Raw genomic sequence first — 9,723 nt, forward strand, 5'->3', positions numbered from 1 at the left:
GCCAGCTATCCAGTGCGTTGTGATTGACCGAATACCTCAAGCGTGTGACGGAAATGTTACACCCCTTACCATGCCCTGTCCGGCCGGAGCAATGAGACAAAACCAATAAAACCCATTATAAACGAGACATTTGCTGCATCCAGTGGTGACATAATTACTGATTATAATGACTTATACTGTGTTTTTAAGCTTTGCGTTGCGTATCGCGCCACGTAAACATACATATGACCCCTTTATGATTTTTTTTTTGTGGCCTTTAGTCCACGTCTGTTAGATCTGAGGTCATCTACATGCTAGTGTATTACTAAAGGTTGACAAAATTAACTTTTAGCATATATATATATATATATATATATATATATACAGTATACTGTATATTACCTATATTACAGTCTTCATCTTCTGGGAAAGATGACTGATCTTACACAAAAAAAAGTTGTTAAATAAAATGATCTCTAGAATGAGCACGCCTCACTGTTCTACAATTGTTATCAACTTAGCAATAAACCAAATCGTGGTTTGACTTTTTGTCTTTAGTTGTGCTAACACTAATACTTTATTTTTATGAGCAGCATTGCAGAATATATTCATTTTGTGAAAAAAAATGATCTGGGCATTTTTAATGTACTGTTCAGTGTAAAATAGCTGAAGATGCGCTAATCCTAATATGCAAAACTATATAACATGAGCAGTAAGCAAACTGGGATCGGAAAACAAACTCAGCCACCCATGACTTAGTCATTTCAGAGCATTGGTTGAATTCACAGATGAATCTTCTGCTGTGTGATCTCTGGGCAGAGAGCTGGCGCTGATGGATGGAGGGCAGTGTTTGATGGATGGGCGGTGGAGAGAGAGAGGGGATGTTCGGCACTGAAGCAGCAATAGGAATCTTGGCATGAGACCTGCTTCCTGCGTGAGCTGGCCCGTGCTGCTCTGCGTTAATCTGACCTTGTCTTCTTCCCTGATGCGCCTGTAGGATTAATGCTCTGTTTGCATTTATCCATCTAACCCTCTTCCTCCCCTACCGCTCTCTCTACCCCCATCATAACACTCAATGATGTGTCAAATTAGAGAAGGAGACAGAGAGGGTGAAGAGAGGAGGTATACTGTAATTGCAGCCTGATAGAGATGTTTTCACATTCCACTTCTCTCTTTTTTTTTTTACTTTGCAACTTTTAAAAACTGAATTCTTCTGTTGTAATCTACAGATTTAAAGCATAGAGTCTAGTCAAGCTCAGGTGCTTTATTCATTTTTTTTAAATTGATAAATTAATTTTATTAATTACAGGACTTTATTAATCACAACTAATTACACAATAGCAAAAAATGAACAGGATGCCTAACAGGATGTTACTGATAAACTAAATTTAGCCATTGCTCTGTGAGAAATGACAGCCAGATTACAAGAGGATGTCACTTGAGGTTCATTTTGTTATTCTTAACAGTCTTTTGAAATTATCACATTGCTTTCATCAGGATGATATGTTTTTGTCTGAGACAAACCAACTAATACCACAATACATTTCAGAATTCATCAAATCTATTGCTAATACTTACTGATGTTTGTGCTATTGTTATCACTCTAATATGATGATGAGTGACCCCCCTTTCTGGTATATTATTGGTGGTTTTGACACACTATCTATGATAACTTAAGACACTAGTGGCACAGCAGTGAAGCTTTGTATGTGTGTGTTTCTCTCTATGTTCCATAAGCACCATTTCCAGGGGCTTGAAACAGGAAGAGGGGCTGAGGTTAAATTTGGGGAGTGCACAAGAAAATGTAGCCTCCATAAAACCCACATTGGGTCCCCAAATAGTTCTATGATGGATTTATAAACTACAGAAGGAGAGGGGAACGAACTGTTTATTTTAGATGTTTAGATGTGACCTTTTTTAAAACTGACTGCAACTTAAGACTTAAAGGGAAGAAATGACTACAGGAAGGCACAGGCTACCATGCCAAGAAAGACATAAACACAATAGAGGGAAAGGAAAGGAAAAAAAACCCAACAGGACAGAGTAAGAGAATGAGCGATAGGGTTAAGACTCAACTTATGGTCATTTCTTCACGGGAGGAAGTTATTAAGAGTGCTTCATGTAGAGAACCATGAGCCTGAGCCATAGCCTGACACACACACACACAGAGAGAGAGAGAGAGAGAGACAGAGAACATGAGGTTCTTCAACCACACAAACAAGCACAATAGAAACTCAGTACCGTTTAAAAAACCTGATCAAATAACATCGGTTCTGCCGTCATGTAACGAGGGTTAATATTACAACTGAATTCCCAAAACCCAGATCTGTCTGGGGTCGGAGGGTGGTTCGGGTGTCATGGGCTTCGGCAGAAATATGGAGTTCGTTTGTCAGGAGGAATGTGAGGCGACGGGGGTGCAGACGGTCTCATTAGGTCAGTGCACTGAAGTAGTTTGTTATTTACGGTGTGGGATTCCTACGTTTCAGCACTCACCACGTTTTCACTTGCAGACACTCTCTGAACGTGCTCACGGAGCAGCCACTGACCTAGAGTCGGTTGCAGTACACGTCTAAGCCTCAGACACCAACATGTGGACTTTAGTCAGGGTACAGGTCTTTGACAAGAATGAACACAAGGCTTTGAGAGAAGTTATGTACCTCAAAATCAAATCAAAACAAAGGGCATTAAGACATTTAATAAATTGCACAGGTTAAAATTGAAGTAAATGGCCTTTTGTCCATGCAGGCAGTTAGCTTCCGTGCCATAAGTGACTCATTTGAAGTGCTCTATATAAACTGCAAGTCTGTGGCAAACAAAACACACTTCAAAAAAGGACTTTTCACAGCTGGCCCATTCGGAGCGTTTGTTTCAGAAACCTGGCATGTTTTCTCTCTTAGTTTGGTTTCTTTAGGCATATATGAACACTGGAATCACACTCGGATCCACATCAAAATAAACTAAGATTGCCTGAACAAGGTCTCAAGTGCACTCTGACCAATGAAAGGACAGTTTTTTGCACATGTGACTTACATAAATACATTTTGATAAGCTTTGAAATATTGCCTTGTGAAAGCGAACCAAACCACAGAGAAAATGCAACATTGCAATAATTATTGAAATCCCTGTCTTTGGAATAAAGCAACTGTATACCGGTCTGAAAAATGTCCTTCATGGTTCTTTCTTTCTTTATTTCTTTCTTTCTTTCTTTCTTTCTTTCTTTCTTTTGTTTTCCAGTAAAATATTTTAAGACAAGATACATTTTCTTGAGAAGCAGCACTGTGTGATTAGACTTGTTTTAATAGGTTGTGTTCCAAAAAAGAAAGTTTATAGGGTTGTACCAAAACACCAGGGCGAGTAAATAAGGACTGAAATTTTCATTTTTTAATGAGCTATTAATTAATTAATAATAAAAAAAAAAAAAACAAAAAAAAATGAACAGTTCAAACTTTAGTTTGGGGGCCAATTCTCACTATTAACTAACTATTAACTATACGGGTTTTGCTTCAATAAACCCCTAATTTGCTGCTTATTAATAGTTATTAAGGTAGTTGTTAAGTTTAGGTATGTGTAGGATTAAGGGATCTAAAATATAGTCATGCAGAATAAGGCAATAATATATGCTTTATAAGAACTAATAAACAGCCAACATGCTCGTGATGCTAATAAGCAGCTAGTTAATAGTGAGAATCTGTCCCTAAACTAAAGTGTTACTCTTAAAAAACTAAAACTTAAAACCATAAATCTAAATATATCTTATGCAATATTGCCAAAAAATGACAATTGATTAGTATGATGCAAAGCTAATGTTCAGACTGTCAGGTACCTTTCTGCCATCAAATTGCTGCCTCCATAGGCAGTATACTATGTTTTGGAACAGCTGGCACACGAGTTTATCCCACATAGCTTCATTTTCATTTCCATCACACTAAATGTTGTGTTGACCCTGACTAAGTTCCGTCTTTGTTATAATACCAATATCAGATTTTCCCACCAGTAAACAGCATATAAAAACAAATTAAACTCTACCTTCTCAGCCAAGTCCTCTGAAGAATGAAACCTTCCTGCCTCATGTGGAGCTCTGCATGGCCTCAACTAATAGTACAAGATAGGAGCCTATTTTAGTGCTGTGTGCTGTTAATTACAGATACAGTACATCTCTCACATCCTCATGCATGGCCTGTGGGCTGGGTGTGACGTTACCCACAATGCCTTTGGTGCATCTGCTGCAGGGTTGCGTCCATGTAGATTCACAGACCACCGTTTAGCGAAACAGAGAGGGAGACATGGAATGCAAACATTTGCTGAGCTCCTTAAACTACACCAGAGAACAGGAAGCATTCATTATAGGGTGACAGTACATACACTCTGCTGTCTAACCAGTGTTAGGTAATAAGTAACTAGTAGTGCTGCCACTAAATTTCATGTTTTAGTAGCTCACCTGTTACACAGCATTATAGTTCTCTCTCTCTCTCTTTCTCTCTCTCTCTCTATATATATGCCTCCTGAACACAATGCAATGTGATATGTGTGGGGTATAATGTAGCGTTTGTTTTTAGATGTTTTAATAAAGTGTGGTAAAAGTCAAAGTCTCTCTCTCTCTCTCTCTCTCTCTCTCTCTCTCTCTCTCTCTCTATATATATATATATATGTGTGTGTGTGTGTCCTTTAGTGCAAATAAACTGCAATGTTTTCGGACACTTGATTGCATGTTAATTGCAATTTAATGGGAATTTATTTTACATTTTTATTAAATGTAATTAGAGTGTTTTTCACTCACTTAATTAAGACTTAAGTACATCTTATGTAGTTTCATAATTATATTGTTTTGAAATATGGTTAAATTATGCTAAACCAAAATATACTTTGATGTAATTTCTATTGAAACTTGTATGTTGTGTATTAAAGTATTTTGGTAATTATGAATTTGTAATGATTCAGTTGCAATTTAGAACAATTAAAACATATTAACTTTAAATGTAACTTTAACTTTAAAGCACACTACAGTTATAATCAAGTACTTTAGGTATGATAGTCAACACATCAAAATAAGTGTCCTTAATTAAAAGTGCAACAAAATATTATTCAAGCATAATGACTTAAATGAAGTACTATAAAGTGAAACTTTTAATTTGAAATTATTATAAAGTGCACTTTTAAAAAGTGTTCTTAAGTGTGTGAAGAAAAATAGTCATGACAGTGTGCTATCGTTAAGTAAATTTAAGTGTTTAAATATGTTTATTGTTAATTAATATTATATTATCAGCAAGTACACTTTTGTAAAAAAAAAAAAAAAACACTTTTAAGATCTGAAGCACATTAAAAAAAAAATCCATTCCTGTAATGTTTCTTGCTGAGGTAGCATTGAAAAGTCTATCCATTGTAGTCAACTCATTCATTTTATAAATTATGTTTTCAAATTCAACAGAAGAAAGAAAATCACAGAGGTTTGGAACAACATGAGGATGACTAAATATTGAAAGAATGGATGGAATATCCCTTTAAGAGAACATTTTCATAAAGGCATTCTCTTCCACCTTCAGAATCAGATCTGACCACCTGTTTGCATGTTTTTAGTGCTTTAAAAGCGTGTACAGTGAAATCAACAGCGTTGCAGTCCTAAAACTCATAAACTTAATCTCCCACGAGCCCTTACTGACGTCTCCACAGGTGACTTCAGAATGCGCCTATAAAATGTATCTTTCCTGTAAGCCGGAGGACCGTGACCTCAGCTTGACCCTGCTGCTCCCAGTGATTCATGGGAGTTCAGGAGAGATACAAGTGATTCCTCAGATTCCTCCGAGACCAGACACCAACTACAGCACAACACTCGGGATGCAGAGATCACACACCTCAGGGAGCACCGTAACTCAGAGTGAGTGTGTGTGTGTGAGAGAGGCATAAAGATAGGGAAGACAATGTAGTCTCACTCTACACCACAGACACATCTCACCGCTAATCCATTGCACTAACGTTCATGACCTCTTCATGTCTGCTGTTCAAGGTTTCAGATGCAGTGGGAAAGAGTGTGTGTTTTACAGTAAGTTCTTGGTGCTCTGTAAATGACTCCCTGTTTGAGCGTTCTGTGATCCTGTGGTTGTGTTTAAAATGAAACACATGGCTGTACTGGAGCAGACTTCTGCCCGAGTGTATCTACATAGACTGCATTAAAAATAAACTAATTCCTTAAACTATTCATTGTTATATACATGGGCTTGTTTTATATTTCAGTTAAATAAACTACAATCCAAGAAGCGTGGTAATTCTGCTCTGGAATACTTGTCAGCACATCTGCTGTTTTTTACACATAATGTTTCATAATGACTTTTCCTTTTAAAATTCACACACACAACTAAACACTCCAAATACGCTGCAACGCCCAGCAACAGCATAAAAAACACTTTGAACACCTTAGCAACTGCATAACAACACCTAGGAAACCGCATAGCAACATGCTATTACACACTCAAAACACTTTATCAACCAAATAACATCATCCTAGCAACCAGCCACAACATCCTAGCAACTGCACAGCGACACACTTTAAGACATTCTTAGTAACCACAACCTGTGTCAGAGAAACGACCCAGGACACCCAAGCAACAGCATTTTAACACTTTAAAAACTCTCAGAACGCCGTACCAACTGCATAACAATACCCTAGCAACACACGTACAGTAAAACACTCAAAACACCTTATGCAATCAAATATCAATGTATTATTCTCTCTGGAATACTTGATTCTGATTGGTCAGTCATGTCATTCCGAGGTGTGTTATTCCCCAATAACAACCATCATCATTAACAATGCCGAATAACATACAGCTCAACCGGGTTTTTGAGGGCAGCGCTTCTTTCACATATCTCATTTCAACTCAAACTGTTTCTTGTATAATTATTTATTTATGTGGCAAGTACCTGTGTAATAAACAGGATAATGTAATTATCGCAGAATAAACCGCTTTAGGGTAATGCAAGACCCCTCCACTTCGCATCGAGGTCTTGATCACCCTGTCGTTGGATGGATGTACACTATCCCTAACTTAGCAACCACCCATAACACCCTAGCAACTGCACGGTGACACACTATTGAGACACTCCTAGTAAGCACAAGTCTCCAAATAAAGACCTAGAACACACTAGGAAATGCATATTGACACTTTCAAAATACTCAGAACACCTTATTAACTGCATAGAAACACACTTAAAACACTCAGTGTCCTAGCAACCACCTGTAACACCCTAGAAACTGCATAGCAACATGCTATAAAAAAAAATACAAAATCTGTCACTGGGTCAGTACCTTTTAAAAAGGTCCAAATGTGTACCATTGAAGTACTAATATGTACTTTTTAAAGTACTAGTATGTACCTTTAAGATACTAATATGCCTCGTTTTAGGGGTAAATAAGGTACAAAAGTGTTTTTGAAAAGGTACTGCCCCAGTGGCAGCTTTCGTACCTTTTTTTTCTGAGAGTGCACCTACAGTAGTTGTCCTCTAGCAATCACCCAGATCAAGCTAGTAACCACATACTAAACCACTTAAAAACACTCTGAAATTTTAGCAACCACAGAGCAACAAACTAAAATCATTCATAACACCCTAGAAATCACATTGCAACGCCCTGATAACCACCTACAACATCCTAGCATTGTGACGAGCTTTGCACAGACAACAAACTGCGAACATAAGGCATATTTTGTGCTTTAAGGGTCAGTTCAGTGTGTGTTTAAGAGTCAAGGATCAGTGTGTGTTCATGATCTCACTCCTCAGCTGCATGATCAGTGTTTTGACTCCAGTATCGGTGATGGGTGTTTGGATGAAGGCTGTAGTGTCTCTGGATCCCTGCAGTCTGTCAGACAGTCACACACAGTCACACTGACCCTTAGCTTTGGACTCAATGCTTTAACCCAAACACTCCCACTATTTACTTTGGCATCTGCGCCTGAAATAAAACTACAAACTTCAATATAATTTTTCACAACTCTGCTGTGAATTGTGAGAGTATTTCCATTTGTTCAGGGGTGGGCTGGATGTGATGGGAATATGTGTGTGTGTGTGTGTGTGTGTGTGTGTGTGTTTAAGAGAGAAAGAGAGAAGATAGTTGGGGTTCTGTGTGGATGGAACGTCAGTCTTTAGCAATGCTTGATAACAAAACACAAAGCAGAAATAATATTGTCTATGATAATGTGACAACGTCTCATTATGAAACTGCAGGAGGCACTACGACCACACACACACACACACACACACACACACACACACCCACACACATACACGTTGGTATTGACCGAGTGCAACGTCAAATGGTGAGCTACTAGCGCTACCTGTTGCTATTTTTAATCCAACACAACTCGGACATTATGTGGCTTTTGGTTGTAACTATATTTCAAAGAGAGGTAATTATGAAATTAAATATAAAGATGTAAGTCCTAATTAAGTAGGTAAAAAAACCCTCTTATTTCAGCAATATGCATTTAATTTAAATCGTATTTTAATTTAACTGTAAATTAAAACATTCAGTTTGCACATAAGTATATTATTTCTGTAATAAGTACTATTTTTAAAAGTATGCTAAAGTGTATTTCTTTTTCACAAGGGAATATATATTCATATCAACATGAATACACTGGACAAACTTTTTTTTTTTTTTTTTCTGAAAACACGCTCTTTACTAATCTCACTTGCACAAAAGATGCAGATTCTGTATTGCTCAAATAGCATCAAAATGCATGGGAACTGCCAACACGGAAATGCAAATCTGCAATAATTCAATAATGAACCAAGGTATGTGGAGACAGAGTCTCTGATGATTCACACTCATCACTCATGAGCCCATGAGCCCCCTCTCTCTCTAGACAGAAGAAATGGGAGACAGTGAGACACAAAAGCATCATGGTGTTTGGGAGGGACTTTCACATACAGCTGCATACATTGAGCATCAGGGGGTATTGTGTGTGTGTGTGTGTGTGTGTGTGTGTGTGTGTGTTTATTGACCCTCTGTCTCCCCCCTGCTGTTCGGCTCAGCCTGCAGCGCTAATTGAATTCACTGAGAACAAGTGGCCATTAATGAAGCTGATAACGATGTACACAGCAAGAGCAGAGACCAATGAGCCTGACGGACAGACTCCAGCAGCGGACAGCAAGAGAAAACACACTGTCCTGAGGAACCACAGAGGAACTCTACTGAGATACTCTATTGTGCTGTCCGTCTGTGAAGGGAAGCAATAAAGCAATAAACAATCTGGGCATGTCGAGCCTCACAGAAATAGCAAAAGTGACAGAGACTAAGCAAAAGATGGGAGTTTGTGTTATGTAGTTATTTCTTTTTCTTAAATATTAGTGGCCAATTTGGAGATTTTGGGCTATTTTGCTTCCATAGCATGTCGTCTTGCAGACTAATGGAAAGAAAACATCCAAAATGCACATGTAAATGTTTATTTTATTACATTTCATCTATTCTGTCTGAATTAAAATGCATATATTTAAAGGATGTGAGTTTCTCTCTCGCTCTCTCTCTCTCTCTATCTCTCTCTATCTCTCTCTCTCTTTCCACTTCAGTAGCACCTACACACACCAAACTTACAGTTTTATTCCTATCTATATTCTGAAGGTTTTTACAGAAGGGTTTGCTCATATATCATTTGACTATGTTTCCCCTAACAATATGGTGTTTTATCTATCTATCTATCTATCTATCTATCTATCTATCTATCTATCTATCATCTATCTATCTATCTATCTATC

This window comes from Sinocyclocheilus anshuiensis, unplaced genomic scaffold (assembly GCF_001515605.1).
Source record: "Sinocyclocheilus anshuiensis isolate Anshui unplaced genomic scaffold, SAMN03320099.WGS_v1.1 scaffold416, whole genome shotgun sequence".
Classification (NCBI taxonomy): domain Eukaryota; kingdom Metazoa; phylum Chordata; class Actinopteri; order Cypriniformes; family Cyprinidae; genus Sinocyclocheilus; species Sinocyclocheilus anshuiensis.